This window comes from Daktulosphaira vitifoliae, unplaced genomic scaffold (assembly GCF_025091365.1).
Source record: "Daktulosphaira vitifoliae isolate Bord-2020 unplaced genomic scaffold, ASM2509136v1 Scaffold_1, whole genome shotgun sequence".
In the NCBI taxonomy this organism is placed as follows: Eukaryota; Metazoa; Arthropoda; class Insecta; order Hemiptera; family Phylloxeridae; genus Daktulosphaira; species Daktulosphaira vitifoliae.
The window spans coordinates 44030426-44050767 of record NW_026099572.1 but is presented as its reverse complement, the minus strand read 5'-3'; the positions used below and the strand labels follow the sequence as shown (position 1 = coordinate 44050767).

The window sequence follows — 20342 nt, the reverse complement described above, 5'->3', positions numbered from 1 at the left end:
TGCAGTTTGGATCATGTTGTGACATCTTATTTTAGTTCCTGCACACAAATTTAACTAATTGATCTATTAATTAATGCGAATACTTTATAATCGTTACAGTTTTTACAATATCTATTTACTCCATATACTTCATATATACTATTTTTTATTTGGAATTTTTATTTAGTTTTATAAAGAAAAATTAAATTTTATTTAATACATCATTAATTATCTTTTTATAATATGTTTTATTTTTGTAAAAAGTATAAATAAGTTTTATGAAACCAACTCAATCATATAATATTTCATTTAAAATACTTAAATGTTCATTTAAACAAAATTTTATAAATAATTATACTGGTCTTTGCCTTAAAACCACCTGCCAGTATCTGCTGTAGCCAAGTACTTATGCCGGAATCACTGTACTTCCACAATCACCGCCCTAGGGCCTAACATACCAAAGGCACGTGGTGAATTTTAGAATCTGAGGTGGAGTCCCAGCTAACGAGAGCGCAGTATGAAAATTAAAATAGTTAACAATTTTTAAAAACTCTTGTTTTGTTTTTATAGCTTAATAAATCAAATAGAATTAATTTATGTAGAGTAGAATAACTCGATAATTATTATCAGGGGGATGTTAGGGCGAAGCCTACACGTTAGCTAGTTTAGAATTTGAATTGCGCAGCTGACAAAAATCATGTAATTATACCTTGTTTTCTTTGTACTAAAATAAATCATTTTTTTTAAATCAAATTATATCATGATAGATGATTATAATATAGATGATATGGTTTTAGAGAAAAGAATGAAGCTGGTGAAAGAATCAAGGATTTCGCAGTATCCTATGATCTTGCTATGGATATTTCTTATTTTAGAAATAGAGAAGAACAGTATATAACTTATAAGAGTGGGAGTAATAGATCACAGATTGATTATTTGATGTGGAAGAGAGAGAGAACGTAAAGCAAGTAAAAGATTGTAAAGTTATCCCAGGCAAGAGTGTTGTGAAAACTTCACAACATAGACTGATGGTAATGGAGTTGTGGTATAGTAGAAAGAGAATATACAAATACAGAAAAAACACAGGAGAAAAATCGAGGATTCGGTGGTGGAAATAGCAAGGAGAAAGTGGAAAATAGTTTTTAAAGACGGTAAAAGAGGTGGAAAAGTGGAAGTTTAGGATAAGCATGGCCGATGATCCCATGTATTTGGGATTAATGCGTGGAAAAAGAAGAAGATGAAAGTTTAAATAATAATGTTATGATTGATTTCAGTTTTTGATAATGTATCGATTTTTTTTAATTGCTGTTCAAAAAATATTAAAAACTATTAACTATTAGTTTTTATTAACATTTTTTATTTTAGATTTATGTGTAAATCTATGACTAATTATTTAACAAAAAAAAAAATTTTTATGTTGCTGTAATCAAAAATGATATAGACTTTAACTTTAGATGTTTTATCAAGTGTTGTTTCAAATTTAGTGTAACACATAAACAACACAATAAATCTAGTTCATCTTTGGATTGCAATATAGTAATATGTAGAAAAAAGACATTTTATAGCAAGCTAAAAACATTTTAAAAAAATATTAAATCAACAATTAGGAAACGTTTACATTTTCAGAAAAATAAGCTATAAATTACTATATTAATTATCATTATTATTATTAATAGTTTACTATTAATGAAAAAGAACATTATTTAAGGATAATATAAGAGATTAACAAGTAAACATGACTATGGACTTGAAAAAAAAACTCACAAGACGGTAAAAAATTAATTGATTCACATTATTTTTTAGGGTATATCAGAAATGTCACTGGGTGGGTTTATTGAAAATTTAAGACTTTTAGTAGCAAAACAGCCGCGCAGCGAGTGTTTTTTTCGAAATTTTAAAACAATCGGCAAAAAATTTCCAATCTTAGAAAATAATATTTCCAGAATCATGTTACTGACTACTCTGATTAAAATTTTATGATTTGAAAATCTGAGCACATTAATTGATTTTTCCTGAAAACCGATTAAGACATTTTTTCCTTGTTCATTTTATCAATTGATCTAAATTTTTAGATTGATGATTTAAGGTGCAAATATTCATATATTTACCAAATTTAACTATATTATGAAATATCACCTATTAAATATAAGTATTTTTAATTGTATAGTGGAATCAAATGATTAAAACCTTTGGTTATAAAGCTGTAACGTTTTTTAGTTCGAGATAGTATTAATGCAATTATGGTGCCCACTAAAAATTTAGTGTTATTCACTGCTGTTCATATAATTTTTCTAATAATTTCATTGGATTTGTTACATTTTGTATACTTATGATATGATAATTTGATTCAAAATACGTTGTGTAAGTAAACATAGAATTTATACTTTTCTGAAGTTAAATTGATTATTTTTTTGTTTAAACTTTATTTATTTCAAAATAAGTATAAAATGTATTCTTAGTAATTTAAGCTTATTAAGATGATAAAATTGTACTAATGTTTTATAACGGGTAAGTAAAATTAACTACAAAATAAGCTTATTTTTATTTGACTTAATTTTTTTTAAATGCAGTTAAAATTTTCATATAGGAAAACTGAAACATATAATTTCCAAAGAAATATATTTACATTTTTGAATTCACCGCTGTTGAAAAACAATGTAAATATTTAATAGATAAAAATAATTTTTTTTCTTGTGTCAAAAAATTAAATTAATGTTATATTTTATTAATAAAATATTACACTAAAATATATTTTGTTTGAAACAAAATAAGTTGGTGTTATGTAGTATAATCAATTTTAGGTGATGCTCAAGGCCCCCAAATAATAAGTTTATGATCGTTTTTTGCTTATAATAGATAAAAAAGTCACATAAAACAAATTTGAAGGGTAATCATAAAGTTAACTTTTTTATTGTCCAACTATATCATGACCATCATATTTATAAATTCAGCCCTTAATATAAGGAAAAAATTATTTATGGATTTTATTAACTTGCATCTAGTATTAACTATTTTTTTTTCATAGTTTGCACTTGTGTCATATATGAAAATAAAATATAGAAATTTCACCAATTTTTTACACAGTGGTCAATTAAGGATAAGACATTTATTTTCTTAGAAACTTATAGGAATTAAAAATATTTGTAAATAGAAAAATTACTTGAGTAAAAAAATTTAATAATTAATATGACAGGATATATATTGCATTATTATTTATTAATTGAGTCATAAAAAACTTCTTAATGCATTAATTAGGAGTATTATCAATAAGAAAGTTTCATTGAATTGATTAAGACATTTTTTTTTTATAACAAATATGAATTATAACAAGTAGTTCACTTTATGGTTAAAACTTAAAAAGTTTTTGTACATAATTAAATAATAAAATTAAATAAGAATATTCCTCAAATATTAATGTTTATTAAAAAATGTAGATTATTTTCTTAATATAAACGATCAATTGTCTTGAACTCCAAAAAGCAAAAGTACTGCTATCAGTTTTTTTGTAATAATATTTTTTAACTTAGTTTTGAACATTATGTATCTCTTCCTAGATATATTAAATTACAACTAATGTTTTAGGCTCTATTCCTAGAGTTGTTGTAGAATGCATTTCTACGAAAAAAAAAAAAAATAATACATTGATTTATTTTAAGATTAATCAATAATAATAAATTACAACTAACTATTTTTAATTGTTTCAGGTTTTATTATCATCTGAACAATTAATTTGAGTTTACTTTGGAAAATTGCTCTTAAATTTAAAAAATTAAGAATATTATGCAATTTAATAGATTTCAAGTTCTATATTGTAAGCCCAATTTTAACATAAATTAATTGATATAAGATAATACAACACAGTGTTTAGTTAAAAAACTTTGAGTAGTGAATTCAACATCTTTTTCTATTCAAATAATTTTTAAATACAATACCAGAAAATATATGGTTGAAAAAATGTTGTATTCACAGAAAAAACTAATTTTTGTATTTTAAATTATTATAGATTTAAGATTGCATGGACCGACCTTAACGACTAATGTCTGAAAATGTTTGTATTGACTATTTATTAACGCCATTATCAAATAGTTAATAGTGAGTAAAACTATAACTATTTTTGAATACTTCCAAGCATAATATTAAGTTTTCCGAAAATTTAAGAAAATTATTAGTAATGTAGTGTAAAGTATATTTTAATGAGGGGCTAAAAAAAATTTATCAAACACCTCCGCCTTTTATTTAATTATGATGAGAAGCGGTAAATGTTGCTCCGCGAATATTTTTCTAAATATTGGCTTGCACACATACATTTAGTTTGACATAATTATATATAATATTTTTTTTATTAACTGAATTTATTTTCTAGATCAATAATGGTTTTTAAAAAAACAGATTTATGAACAATTTGGTAGGTAATATCTTTTAATTCTTATTCTGGTCTACCTTATGTTTCTGACTAGTCATGTCTGATTTATGTATTCGCCAAACAGTTTGATGACGACCCTCACCTTACAATTTTTATAGGTGTCATGAAAGGTACAAATTTTCCGTTTGACCAAAACTGAATTTTATTTTTCGTAGTATTTTTGTGTTAATATTTGTACATGACAGAAAACTTGTTTACATTTTAACACATAGCTTTTCTTTATTAATTAAGTTAACGAAGTACCTTGATTAAGACTTATAGCTGTTAAAACTTTAAATTACATTTTCTTCGAGTAAACTTTTGTTACTTGGATAAATAAAAATGTTTTTTGGCTAAGATAAATAATAAAAAAAAAAAAACTATTTACACGTGTACTCAGTTATTATTTTGGAAATAATTTTGCTCAAAAATAGCTTTAAATTACAAAATTAAATTTCAACTAACTTATTAATTAAAGCGCTTTATAGTTTTTTATAATTTATATTAATTGTTCTCTTATTTTATTCTGTCGGATTGTTTACAAATATATATTTAAAAAAATAAAGAATGACGGAATGTTTCTCTTAATAAAATAAATTTAGTATATAGTATTTCCACTAAAATACTTGGAAATTTTAAGAGCATATTGTAATGAACAAATGTAAGGAATGTTCTTTCAGTGCTAAAATTGGTCGTGTGTTATTCACTTTAAAATCAAAGAGAGGATTTAATGTTTAGTTGTTTAATATTAAATTGGTTTAGTTTTACAAACTTTCTTATGTACCTGAAAAAAAGTTTATCGAGTGATCCTTATTTTCGCGCCAAAAGAGTTAACTATAACTGCGTCCTTGTACTATGTATAATTTATCAACTTTGAACGGTTGGAGTTGAATGGGATTTGGAGTGCAAAAGTTTTAAATGCATTCATACACTACTAACTACGATAAAGTTCTTCGTAAAACGTATAAACTCATGTATTATCTAATGTATTTTTGCTTTTTGAACCGAATTTTTGTGTGTGGGCTCAGATCGCCATAAAAGTTATGTTTAAAAACCATGACCAACTTAGCTCTGAGTTTTGATGTTTACTTTTTTCATACAAGTTGAGTCAGGACCAAGGACGTATTCGAAAGGGACAAGCGTCTTCCATGTTGTTACAGACGTATAAAATTATAAGCAATAAATTGTTTTATTTGTAATTTTTTTTTTATTATTTATCTTATCAACCTTTTTTATTTTACTTATATTTACGTTTAAATTTTTCCGCATAATTTACTGCTTTTCAAAGAACTGGTGAATTTGTACAGCTCGACGTAACAGAATTGATGCCGATAGCTACTTATCGAGACGAAGTTAGGTCTTAACGACCTAACTGCTGCTTACTGAATCGAAAATTAGGGTAAGGGTTCAAACTTGGAATACGACAATTAGTCAAAAATGTTGGCAAGTGATCGCACCTTTGAAGAATATTGCAGAAAATGAATACGAATTGGATGGTAAAGGTTCGAATTCGTATCTATGAGAAGTGTATATTTTACTTAAGTGCCATATCAATTTGTTGGGCAAACAACTTTTTACTTGGTTATTAAATTAAATTACAAATTACTCGATAGATTGAGAATTAAACTACATAAAATTTACTTAATGTAACTTCTAATAAACATTAAACGAACAACGTGACTATTAATTTGATGTTAAAAAAGTAACTTCATCACAGTGGAAGTATCTTTTTTTTATTTATATGTTAAATATAAAATTATATCACAAATACACATAATCTTTATTATGAAATTCCTTTCAAGGGCATATTTAGAAGTTCATAATTTGGGTGTAATAAACTACTTAATAAAACCAACAGTTATTTATTCTTTAGTTTCAATAAAACATCTACACGTATATAACTGAACAATAATCATTGTATTTACATTATTTTAGTTAACTGTACTAAAATGTTTATTATATTTATTACATTGTTATAGTAACTAAATAATAAATATTTTCAACAACGTAGTAAATATGTTTAACAAAATCTCATTTGTGGTATCAGCAAATCACTAAGTTACATTAAGCATACACATTCATACATATGACAGTTTTTCGATAACTGTTACAATTTGACAGTTAACAAAACGGGTTTGTTAAATATAAACCTCATATTTTTTTCAGTGTAGGGACAACAAACTTTCAAGTATTTTAAACTAAAATGAATAAGAAAAAGCAGATATTTTTACACTATCATTGCCAATTAGGGGCAAATACGGGCTCCAATTATTCCTCTAATTGCATACTATTTTCACTATGTTCATTTAATTGAATTAAACAATATTAAAATTAAAGTGTAAATTAGGATGAACAACTAACTTTCAATTGTTTTCTGAGTAATTAGGTTTCTTTTTGAAGTGGTTTTGTTATTGATATTAAACCTGTTAAGCCTTTTCACGCGTCCGATTACGCTTATGTGATTTTTTATCATGTGATATCGTGTTTTAATCCTTTTAAAATATTTACGGCTTCAAATTTATTGAGCCCATGAGTTTCAGTGCAGATCCTTTGACCAAATAACCATATGGTTTCTTCTTTTAATAAAATATAAAATAATATAACTATTGTTACATTATTTTTATAATATAAAAGTAACTTCCTTGCAATGAATATTTGTTGATTTTTATACTAAATATAAAATTGTTTGCAAAATAAAAATATAAGAGCAAAGTCAATATAAAATTAAAATATATTTTAATTGGACAGTGTAACTTCAGCTGGGTAGAGGCAGCCTTAACAACCATAGGCGTAATTTGAATAATTGTTTGTGAGATCTAACTTCATTTTTCCTTTTTCCAATAATTTCTAAATTTATATGTAATTTTCATCATTTTTGGGGTGTTTCGACAAAATTATGCGGGTCTTATCTTCCTCAAGACGCTCACAAAATTGCATCTATGTTTAGAGTTGTTTAATTTTTCTTTTGAATTTAGAGCGTGTATGGTGTTTTATACAAATTGTTTCACTGGCGTAATTATGAGGGGAGGAATTACGTTGTTAGGGATGGTAATTATTAGTTGATAAATCAAGAAATATATTCAACTAAAAGAANCCCTCAAAAACCTCACAAAATGCATCTATGTTTAGAGTTGTTTAATTTTTCTTTTGAATTTAGAGCGTGTATGGTGTTTTATACAAATTGTTTCACTAGCGTAATTATGAGGGGAGGAATTACGTTGTTAGGGATGGTAATTATTAGTTGATAAATCAAGAAATATATTCAACTAAAAGAAATCAAATTTTTTTTTCCAATATTGTATGTATTTTGCGAGTAATCGATTTGTGATAAACCGATCAATGTGTATTTACTTACTGTTGTCGTTTTTTACTATAAACACTATTTTATTAATTCATAAAATGATGTAAACTTTTATCTGGTTTGCATTCAGTTGTTGTAATTTGATTTAATAAAATAAAAATAGGATAACAGAGAAAAAATGTATAGTAATATTACACGAATTTACCACTTATGCGACGTACAACATTATTGTTGTGTTAGGTTTGTAATAGAAACAATAACTGTATTAAATAAATTTAATTCGGTTATTAATGTACATCGATTTAATAAAATAATAGTAATAACTATAACAATAATAATTACAGCAAAAGCAGAAAAAAAGTCTTGTTGTAACGTTCATTTGCACTGCCACTAACAATATTTCTAAAACAGTCTAAATACGCGGCAATATCTATTGTAAGGCATTTCACGCCAAATATCTGCTGACATACTATTACTCAATAGGAACATTTGATTCCTTTTTGGCATTCTTTTCAAATAATTACGGCGCTTTTTATTCAAATGTATTTTATTGAACATTTTTATTCGTTTTTCTTCAGAGTGTTTTCATTGAAATAGACTACAAACAAATATGTTATATTTTATTCGAATTCTGCATGCATTTACATGGTTAATTAATTCTTCTGAGTATTTTAACGTTAAATACATAGGTGATATGAAAAATGATTTATACATTTCTATCTTAACTTAAAATTATTAGTCATTTTATAATCTTATATCGAACGTTTTTTATGTAGATAGTTGTACTACATGAGATTCGTCAGATCGTTTCATTTGGTACATAGTTCAATAAACATATTAGTGATTTTTGTCAAGTTATTTTTCATCGTGTCACATTAAAATTATCATTATCATTTTCTGACATGAAACCAAATACAGAAAGTGATTATGAGGTTTCAAAAGATAATCGTTACCCATGAATATTTTGCAAACGTTAAATAATATTTTTAATTGATTATCTATTCAAGTCATTACTGCTGAATGTCATACCTTAGTCGGGGAAGGTCCATTTAATTCAGTAACCAGTAGCATCCCCCCGAAATCCATAAAATTAATATCTCGCTCTAAAATGAGTTTCATTTCCTTATTTAAATTACAATAGGCATTAATATAAAAATGAGTAAAAATTTATATTCAATTTTCAATCAAAAACGTTATTAAATAAAATATTATGAGAACATAAAAAGTTATGAACATTCAGTGAATACATATTATATTTCTTTTTGCGGTCAGCCAATTAAATGTGTAAAAACTAGTAAAAATTTTTTAACTTTACTGTTTAATGTCAACCATAAAGAATCGTTGGTAAAATATGAACATACATAGGGAGCTTTGATTGCGCCAATAATTTCTATTGAAATGTCGAATTTATCATTACTTTGGGTTTAGGACGTCAAATAGAGAACACTCGGTGTCTGCTTTAATTGTATATTATGGTGTAACTTGTAAATTTAAAAATACAATAGACAAATGAAATTTGTAAACTTACTGTTCTGTTGATTTATTTTTATGTGTGATTGATGTTTGACAGTACAATCCAACGCGGATTGTAAAAAACATAAAATTTTTATGGAAGAAGCGCCTACGTAGTAGCGAATGGCGAATAATCGTTACAATATATCGGCGGCGAAAGTTTTGGACGTGGCGGTGTCGAATGCACACGATCAGAGTACCGCCGTGTCACGGACGTGGTCGTCTACTGTGTGTGTGATACGCGGCAGGGCCCTGGAAAAGCGAGAAATTACCACCGCCCCGCCGCGGTCGCCCGCACACCCGTTGCCGCCACCGCGGTCGTCCGCCCTTCTCTCCGCTGTCGTTTGAGCCACCGCTGCCGCCATCGTTCCAACCAAATGCTCAACTGTGGACCGACACAACATCCTTTTCGTTATACAGATATAATGTGCACGTGATCCGAATGTTTTTTGGGTCAAACCGATCTTAGCTCAGCCAGATTTAACAACAAGATAAATTGAGATGAGATTAACTGCCATTTCCTTTTACACTCCATGTTATTCGTTAATTTTATTTTTCTATGGCGCATCACTTATACGGATGAACCGTGGAAATTTATTGAAAACTTAGAAGACTATTTCCATAGGTTCTGACGTTTTCAAATCCCCCAGCGTTAACCTGTCTAAAGTATCACGTACTCGTCACCCTACAGCAGTTATTTTACGTTTTTTATTTTTTTGAAATTGTACTAAATCACCTACGTCTACCTCATTTTTTGACACCCGATATTCGTTATTATTTACATAGTGTACACGTGACATTCATCATTTTTCCAAGCATCGCATCGTAATTATTCTCCACGTAATAACTTTCAACTATCTAGTGAAACCTCAAAATAACCATCTCCTGTTTTACTTAAAAATATATTAAATGTTCAATGTAATAATTCTATTGTAACAATCATAATTCCGCATATTTTCCCGAGCACTCTAATTTTTGCTAATCTTATTGTAGAGAAATTAGATTTTTTCTTTTTTACACGTGATTCTTTTCATAGCTCTTCGTCAATTATTAATTTGATTTACACTTTTGATGATATGTTATAATTTTGTTACTGTTACTGTTTATTGATACTTTTGTTATTATTTGTCATGTACATATTTAATATTTCTAATGTTATATTTGCACTGTAAAATATGTTTTTCTAAAAGGTTCTTGTACCAGTTAAAATTAAAATAAATAAAACCGTAACTCGTTGAAAAGCGAATAATATAGAATAATTTTTTAAACAAAAAAAGTTGTTCAAATGAACAATAGTTCTGATGATATTAGAAAATAGTTGCCATTTGAAAATCAGAAGTTCATACGATTGTGTATACAAATGTGTTAGGGAAAGTAACAGATTTTTTTGTGTAAAGCTACTCAATGAAGAAACATTATTGTTAAAAAATCAAATCATGGTCAATTCTAAGAGTTTCGTCAGTCGTAGTTAAGGAATCATAATATCGTTCAATTTTAGATCTTATCAATGTTTTGAACTTAAATTTAATATAGCAGATATGTTTTTTATTTGATATTGCTAAAATTCAAGAGAATATGAAATTATCAATTTTATATCCATATATTATAAGAAATGAATTCGTAATAATAAATCTGTTCTATTATTATGATGTTCAATAAATGCTTATTTGTTCGATATCTAGATGAGTTACTCTAAGTGTTCAAGCAAGCGAGTTAACTTTTTCTTAAATATTTAAAATGAATTTTATCAAGTTTAGATTAAATAGATAAAAACATCTACTAATATGTTTCCGTAAAATATTTTGATTTTCAGTCTATTTTCAGCGTTTATTTGTAAAAGTATAGTGTAAACAAGTTTTTAAAATACTATATTTAATTATAGAAAACTTTATGAAAAGTTTCGAATAACATAACTCATATTTTTTTTTTAAATTACACTTTCTCTACAAGCACAATATGATGTATTATATTAGTTTGAGTTGTCCGAGAAACAAATTAGCAATAAAACAACCCTCGAAGTAATTAGTCTGTATGGAAAGTAACTTTCTACTGAAACCACTAATACATCATCATATTATGCATTTATAACGAGGTCTGCGTTAATGCGGATAGATTATTATTTGTTTACAACTGTTGAAATCGTTCAATAATGCAATAAGGACTTAGGCAACCACGATGTGGAAGGTTACCATGTATATGATAGATTATTATAATTATTCCTAGTGAACATTTTCAATCGATGTATATATTATTTCTTAATGAGCATGATTCTCAATTGAAAAAATACTATTTGTAATATCTATTTTTATGTAAATAAATTCTCGATTATAGAAGACCTGATAATATATTTCTCGATTAAATTTACATAAATTGATGAGAAAATTTACTGAATGAGAAAATTTAATCACATGGGTTTGAGTATTCCCAAAGCTGTTCTAAGAGTGGATGTGATAAATATATCTTGTCGTTAATTAATAATAGAAGAGGAAGAATTTTTATCAAAAAAAAAAAGGTTTAAATAATGGTCTTAAGATTAAAGAAAAAATTATTCAGTGGGTAAAAATAATTTTTTCACCTGTTCCTATATTTTTAGGCTTAATACTTTATCTGGTAAAAATATTTCCTAAAATTGAACTTATCTTTTCAAAGTAGAATAATTTTAAATGAGATAAAAAAATAAATAAAAGTAAAGCAGTGTTCCACGGTCACGCTGAAAGTTTGATAGATTTAGTAGAAATGGCAGTATCTTGTAATCCAAATCTGGTTCGCATGACTAACATTAATAACACCTGGTGTCTGTATAAAACTTTCATCGAGATAAATGTGTTTAATGCGGTGAGAAAGACAAACGTAACTGTAGCATTAAACTACAGTTTTTTTAACTTCAATGATATTTAAAATGTAAAATAAGTATGGCGAGACAAAGGGGTCAGTTATAAATTCTGGAAGGTTCCTTTATTATAAAATTTGCTTATTCAACCTTAATTTAATAAATTACATATTATAATAATATTACATTATTCCTCATACTTCCTAAATCTTTCTGAATATTCACATAATAATGAATTTCTTATATTATTTCTCGGCTTATTAATTTTTTATATAATTGTAATTTTAAGTAATATTAGCCACGAGTGATCGATTTTTATTATATATATTTTTTAAAAAGCATATAGGTTAGGTAATTGAGGGTTTGAAATTTTAAAGAAAACCCCGAACATTTCTTCAATTATTAATTTTGAACTATTGAAACGTTTATTCCCTCCCTTGTCATATTACTTTATGGATTATTTTTAATTTTTGTATAGAGACCCTCTTGAATCATTTTTGAAACCCTAATGAAATAATCCCTTTTCATTATTACTATGGAATTCTTCTTATCTGATTTTAAATAAAAGTAGTTTTTATTTTTTAGATTTTTAGTCGTACATTTTTTTCACTTTTTCCTTCTTTATATACTACACAATTTTAACACTACCTTCTTGTTAAGTTTTAATTATTAAAATCAACCCGATTTTAATACCTATTAGAAGATCTTCCAAAATATTTATCATAGAAAATATGTTTTTTACATTATTATTAATTTAAAACTACTAAAATAAAGTTTAAGTATAATAATTATTATTGTACTCGATGTAAAATTATAAATATTTTTTTTTATATAGCGAGTTGTAATTGTACTTTTGGATATTATGATAATAAATAAATAAATCAAAACATAAAATACAATTTAATATATTAAGCATATTATTTACATAATATATAAATTGTATTATGTACATTATAATATACTCAACTAAAATTACTTAGTGAATAATGTAATTATCTTAAATTTTTAAATAAATTAATAATAAAACTATATTGGCACTAAGTAACAAACTATATATGGCTAAAAAACCTTAATAAATTCAACTTTCTTGTTTATTTTTCCAATAACATATTGTCTTTTTTTTAAATTGTCTAAAAAAATTATTTAATTTAAATAAAAAAATATTATGTAACAATAAAATACACTACTGTAACAAACCACATTACTTGTTTTTTCAATTAAATTTTTCGTTTTCCGAGTATTTTCAATTTCTTGTGATAATAAGTCGCACCTTTTTATTAAAATGTTTTCCTCCAATTCTTTAGCTGTAATAATATAATAAAAATTTATTTTTATTTTTATTGTTTGTTAATAATAATATTAAATGAGCAAAAAAGGTCTTCTGCTTGTAACTAAGTTACTGACTGAGACTAAAATTGACAAAATTGCCGAACATATTATTGTAAATAGTTGTTTTGGAGGTTTTTCAACCCCATTTTCTACTATGATACTAACCTATCGGTTAGTAAATAACATTTAGTTCATTTTAGTTCCTGCGCGCAAATTGAAAAAAAAAAATTAAAATATAATATATTTTTCAAATCCCGCTAAAATTCAATCTACAACTATATTTTTGCACTAACAATAGAATCTAGACGAGAATGAAAAGCAAGAAAGGTCCTTAAAATAAATTTAATTTATTCATCAAAATTTAAACCTACTTCAAAGATTTCTTTGTAGTTTGTCAATTTCAAGTTCAAATATTTGACATGTATTATGAAATTTCTTTTTTAATTTGATTTCTAGTTTTTCTTGTCGATCCATCTGGAAATGAAAATTATATAAAACTAATATCGATTCTTATACCAAAAAAAATGAATTTTTCATGCATTTTTTTACTTAAAAATACCTGTTTAGATAAAAGTTTATTGAGATATTGATATTGTTTCTTGAGATCTTGAATTGTATCAGCCCATTTTCTTTCAGATTGAATTTTTACTTCAATTATTATTTTTTCTTTTTCTATCCTTCATTTATGAACATCTTTTATTGATACATAATCTTTATTTATTTTTTGTTGAATTTATTTTAATAATTCTATAGATGAATAATTGGATTGATTAGTATTAACATTAACAGTTAACAATTAAATTTTTTCTAGGAGTTAAACTTGTTTATCTTCTTCCATTTTAATAATTTCTTGTAATTTTTTAATCTATATTTATATAACCGATCAAATATCATTAAACAAGTTAATATACTTTCTATTTTTAACTATCAGAAAAAAGAGAATAACAATAATAAGAAATATTCTCATGCTGTTAATTTGATTATTATTGAAATTAGAAAAATATGAGATAAATTTAATAATATAAACAGAATTTTTTTAGACTATCTTTTTTATGATTATAATGTAAGAAAAAATCAAAAATAAATTTTGAGAAAAAATAAATATGCACTATTAAATATTACTTTTATTTAGTTAAAAAATATCACTATAAATTAAAATGAAAATTTAATTTTAAATTAGTATAAATCTATCCAAATAAACTTACTTGTTTAGGTTTTTTTTGCTGTTATAGCTTACTGATGGTTAAAATTTAAAAAAATGTAAACAATAATTATTTTAAGTAAAATATACATAAATTTCGCATAATTATAGATTAGACATCTGGATAAACCAAATCTTCACATAGGCGTTAACTTCCATTGTTCAGTTGCTCTATGAGCTGAAACAATGCATTGTTTTTTAAAAATATGTCTTTAATATTAATATAAATAGAAAATACTTCTGAGTTGATTTGTTTTAATTATTGATTTTCAGCAACTAAATTTTTATTTGATAATTCGAGGGACTCAATTTTATTTAAAGCATCAGTATAATTAATGTCCAACTCATCTATTTGACTTTGTAGTCTCTTATTATTTTCATTTTGAAAGAATATTTTTTGTTCAATATTTTCTAATTTATATTTGAGCAGTTTCTTTGTTTCTTTATATTAATTGGTTCTTGTAGCATGATTACCTTAATAATTGCATTATTATCATTATTATTAATGGTGACTCGTTTCAGATAACATTTAATGGCTTAGTTTTCTAAAATTAAATTGATAAATAATTGTATAAATAGTCTTGTCAACGGTTTTCAATTTAATTATATTTTATTTTAAACTTAATTTTTTAGTTAACAATAATTAACGTTAACATTAAAAATAAATAAATATAACAATAGAATATACTATGTTATATATATAGTTAATTTGTTTTTTTTTCAACAAAAAATAAGAAAATTGTTGTTAAATATTGATTTTCTTAATGAAAATATCTCACTTTAAAACGGGGGTCCTGAGTTTGATATCAAGTCCCTGAAAATTGTATTTTTATTAATTACAGGTATTTTAATAAATTCAAAATATTTCACTTCTTATTTTCTCCAAAAACCCTCAATTAAACATGGTTTTCAAGTATTAGAACTACAATAACAAACTTTTAACAAAAGTTAGTTAAGTAATTAATTAATCATATTATACACATGTGATGCCGTAAATTGAAGACATCTATTTTTCGAAATAAATTTCTCATATAATATTTTGAAATATATACCTACAAAGCATGTCTTGTACGCTGGGGAGTTCGATAAATAACTTCATGACAAGTAGAAAAAGTTATAGCATTTTCAGAATTAGAACTTTCGGACTCCTTATTTGTAGGTGTTTTACCTAAAGTAAAGAAATTAATGAATAGAAGAATTAATAATGTACTTAACAATTAAAAATTTGAATAGTGTAATATATTATTACTAGCTGAGCTTCAATTAAATCAATTTCTTCTTGATACCTTAAATATTTAATAAAATTCAATGTATCATAGTAATATATATAATTATAATAGAAATCAATAATAAATAATTAAATTAATATTTTTTGTTTAAATGTTTTATGGATACTGAAGATTTGAAAATTAATGAAATGAGTGGTTGCCATAGTTGTAAAAAATACTTTTAAAAAGTATTTTAAATAATACTCAAATATTTAAAAAAAAATGTATTTAAAATACTATTTGAATACTTTTCATACAAAAGTATTTAAGTAATACTCAATTACTTTACAAAAGTATTTTAAATACTAAGAATACAATTAAAAAATAATAATAATGTTTTTATTTTAACTAATAGCAAAAGGTTCCACCTAAATAATTACCAAGAGGGTAATTTGAGTCAAATATTGAGTACTCTTAAATTAAGAGAACTCATTTATTATTTTCGATATTTTTTGTTAGAGGTAAATAAAATTAATTATTGGAGACTAATCAGTGAAAAAAATAAATATTAGTACACGTGTAAAAACCTGTAAAGTATGTCTTATTGACAATAGAGTAAATCATTTGAACCTGCAATAGGCTATTGTAGGTTCAACTGATGTATTAAAAATAGATGTATACATAATAGCATTTAGATAAGCACAATAATTATGTTATACTATAATGTAACATATAAAATAACAGAGAATTATTCTCAATTTTCATTTTGACTGAGTTTAATTTGCTTGCTGTGTTACGGTTAGCAAATTAAAAAAAAAAAAGTATATTAATAAATTATATTAGTACTGAATATTAAACAGTATTAAATACTAATTAATTGTATTTAAAATACTACTCAGATACTTTTTATTAAATGTATTTAAAAATACTATTCAATACCAATGAAAGTATTTGAATACTTTTATTCAAATACATTTACTCAAATGCTTTACGCCTTTGGTGGTTGCATACATTTATTTTATAAATGTATTGTACCAATTATAGTATTATATTATTATTTATAAATACCAAATTTCAATTCCATTCAATTTTTTTTTTTAATTATGCTATGAGTATGCAAAATACAAATATATAGTTACTATAGCATACAAGTATTTCGTATTTTATTGGATTTGTTTTTCTTAAAATGCGATATCTAATTTTGAACTTTCAGGATTATCGTTTCATGTTAATAAGTTTACTTAAATTATTTGCTTATTTAAAGAAGAATTTTACTTGAATGTCTTTCAAAGTCTTATTAATGAATAAATTTAAAGAAAATTCAAGTAACGCAGTTTCTTATAACCTTGAAGTCTTTAGAAACATTAAATGGACATTATATTATTTCTAATGGATTACGAATCTTAAACATTATGAGATCAAATAGTTTATTTATTTCGTATTTAAAACTATGTTGAAATTAATTTTTGTTGCTGGGATATTATTTTTTAGATTAAAAATTTGGAATTTTCTTTTGTAAAATAAAATATGATGTTATTTTTAAGAGGTTTAGAATTTTGAAAGATTGTATGGATAATTAAACATGATTGAATTAAAAAATAAATTGTAGTTCTAAATTAAGAATATGTATATTACCTGTTATTGTCAGATTTACTGTTATTTTTAATTATTTGCTGTATAATTTTATCACATTTTTAATGAGAACTGTACCCGTAATGACGACTTTTATCTTTAACATCTAAGTGTAATTCATCATGCACTTTTGGTATACTCATTGGTATTAAACCACTTCGTTTTGAATGTAAACTGTTATCACTTGGACTGTCTAAATTTTTTTGTAATCTTTCATCGTCAGTATTTAACTCCAAACATAATGATTTTGATTGCTTATGTTCATGTAACATCTCAAGGGTTTCATTAGTAACATGTCCATTAAAAGATTTACTTCTTCCAAATGATGAATGAGCAAAATTCATTTCAGAAGCAAATCGTTTCCTATATGAGACTATGTAGTCAACTAAATAGTCTCTAATGAAGTATTAGATTTATTTCTGATTTAAGGAACTTAATTTTATAAATGCAAAAGTTTTGATTCTTACTAGAAATAACGATTGATAAAATAATATTTAATAAGACATGATTGACATCATTCACTCGAATCATTTTTATTTAAAAGCTTACTTCTGGGTATTTTAATATTAAATTTTATTTAAATACATATATGTTTATATAATTATTTAAAAACGAATATTAATTACCAGGGATATGAAGATTTTCAAAAAAAATAACCCTGTAGATTAAAATGTTCAACAAATTAAATTTATTAAGCTAAGATATTTTCAATGTGTTTTAATGAAAACATTGAAGAGTACAATTAACACATATTGATTAACTAACATTTGAAATAACTGGTACTCTATTTTATAAATAATCAATTGTCAACCATAAAATCCTTTTAAACAAAGTTTTATTGTTTAGATTCCATTTTCATTAATAAACATGTACGCGTAATTATTCAATACAAGTAGTTTATAAATATTATATAAAACATATCTATTAATTAAAAACATATCTTAATAATGATTATAATTGGTCCTATTATTAAGAACTTCATAATTATTGTTTTCTAATGTTAAGTTTTGGTGAGCAAAAATATGAAATATTATTCAAGAAATAGGTAATTATAATTTTTTATTAAAATAGAAAATGAGTAGTTTTATGTTGGTATTCTTTAGCCACAAATTGTCGTTTTCTAATAAACTTTATAGAATCATAATACACATCTCATATTGAGGTTTGATTGAGGTGTTATAATATGATACAACTTTTAGTATTTTAATGACAGAAAACGCTTTTACAAAATAAATAAATTAAAAATAAACATGTTTTTGAAAAGTGATTCTGTCTTCCTTAACTTTGATCTAAGTAAAAGTAAACTGTATTTTATTCTTGTAAACTAAAGTTTTCGTTTCACAAAAGCGTGCAATTAAATTTAGGTCTCGCAGTTCACACATAAATACATTATGTACAAGTAACTTTGAGGGCACTAATATCCAAATAAGTTATATTTTTAGTTGAATTCAAGACTGAGCAATGTATAAATATATAAAAGATAATTTTTTTTTCAGGAAATCACATTTTAATGTATAAATGTATGAACTTACAAGCGGTACTTATGAGTACAAACTACAAACCATTTTCCTACTCATCAATAGACATGTCAAGATTTGATGGTATTGCCGAAGGAAATTTTGGTTCAGCTGGACTACTCATTGAATCTCAGGTTGAATTCTTCATGTCCCTAACACAAACTGATGTGCTATATCAGCCATAACATTATTTTCAAGTAAGTTTGTTTTGAAGAAATAAATCCTGCTAAATACATTTTTTTTTTGTATCGTAATTAAAAAAAAACCTACCTCTGTTAACAAAAATAAAGGTAATATTAATTATTTTAACAAAAAACACTTCACAGAAACAAATGAATGTATTCGTTATGTATATAATATAAAAGTTCTTTTAAAAAATTATTATTAAGGTCACAAGTTACATAAAAGTACAAGAATTTAACACTTTAAATTATAATGAATGTTTACATTGCAATTACCTTAGTAATTAATATAGTATTCATTTAAAAAATAATGTTTTTAACAATGTCTAGACCTTCAAAATGTTTTAACTTAAGTTTAAATACGATCCATTCTTGAATATATATTCTAAACATTTATATACAGAATGGCTCAAACATAAATGACAACGCTTAAAATGTTTGTAAATCTATTATTTTGTTGAAATAATTTTTTTAAAATAATTATTGCCTTCTTATATTACGTTTAAAGTATATTTTTTATTATTTAACACTATTAAAATAAACATGTACAGGAGAGTACAGTTCATAATGGTATAACGCATGCTCTATTATATCACTTAATATATTAAAATAATTGTAACTTAATGAATACTTGTCCTAAAATTGATTTCGACCCATCATAAATTTTGTAAAAAAAAAAAAAATGATTAAAAATGGTTATATTGAAATTTTGAAAAAATATATTTATCATTTTTTTATTTTATATAAAATATGATGTTTAGACAAATCTCATGTATAAATATATATATCATGTATCTAATCAAATAACATAGAACTCTAAAAATATTAAATGAAATTCTTGTTTCCTTTTTGATATTGTACGCTTATATTTCATATTAAGTATAAAGTTAATCAAATAATGACCACCTAAAATATATATACTTTAATACAAGTTAAAATTTTTATACAAAGTACAATAATTACACCAGATATCGTATATCTGATACCAGTTAATTAATTATTAACTACAAACCTAACGGGAAGTTCTGTATTTTTCGGTTAATTTATTTTATGGTTACAAGTTTTTGACTAGTAATTTACTACTACTAAATTATATCTTTTTGAGATCTCACCGTAATTGTATAAACAAAAAGTTATTTATATCTTAGAAAACAGAATCAGATCTTATTGTAATATAATATATTGGCAAATTATTTTTCATCAAATATTGTACTAGTTATAAACAAGTGTATTATGTATAAAAGTTCCC

General features: G+C 24.6%; 1 protein-coding gene and 3 long non-coding RNA genes across 4 annotated transcripts in view; 1 reads left to right on the top strand and 3 right to left on the bottom strand.

Moving 5' to 3' along the window:
* LOC126906360 (ly6/PLAUR domain-containing protein 6B-like) overlaps positions 1–9433 on the bottom strand; it is a 29942-nt gene extending 20509 nt beyond the window's left edge. The window contains exon 1 of the mRNA XM_050686938.1: positions 9211–9433. The gene's annotated coding sequence lies outside the window, so the exon portion shown is untranslated. The remainder of the gene's footprint in view (positions 1–9210) is intronic.
* LOC126906367 (uncharacterized) lies at positions 1668–4754 on the top strand. The gene is made up of 4 exons (XR_007704231.1): positions 1668–1749; positions 3684–3790; positions 3983–4071; positions 4343–4754. It is a non-coding gene; the product is annotated as an uncharacterized LOC126906367 (long non-coding RNA).
* Positions 9434–13231: 3798 nt separating the features above from the next.
* On the bottom strand, positions 13232–14216 carry LOC126906378 (uncharacterized). The gene is made up of 3 exons (XR_007704237.1): positions 13913–14216; positions 13725–13827; positions 13232–13328 (listed from the first exon to the last, which is right to left on the bottom strand). It is a non-coding gene; the product is annotated as an uncharacterized LOC126906378 (long non-coding RNA).
* Positions 14217–14573: 357 nt separating this feature from the next.
* LOC126906374 (uncharacterized) lies at positions 14574–15817 on the bottom strand. The gene is made up of 3 exons (XR_007704235.1): positions 15334–15817; positions 14793–15099; positions 14574–14732 (listed from the first exon to the last, which is right to left on the bottom strand). It is a non-coding gene; the product is annotated as an uncharacterized LOC126906374 (long non-coding RNA).
* Positions 15818–20342: the final 4525 nt, after the last annotated feature.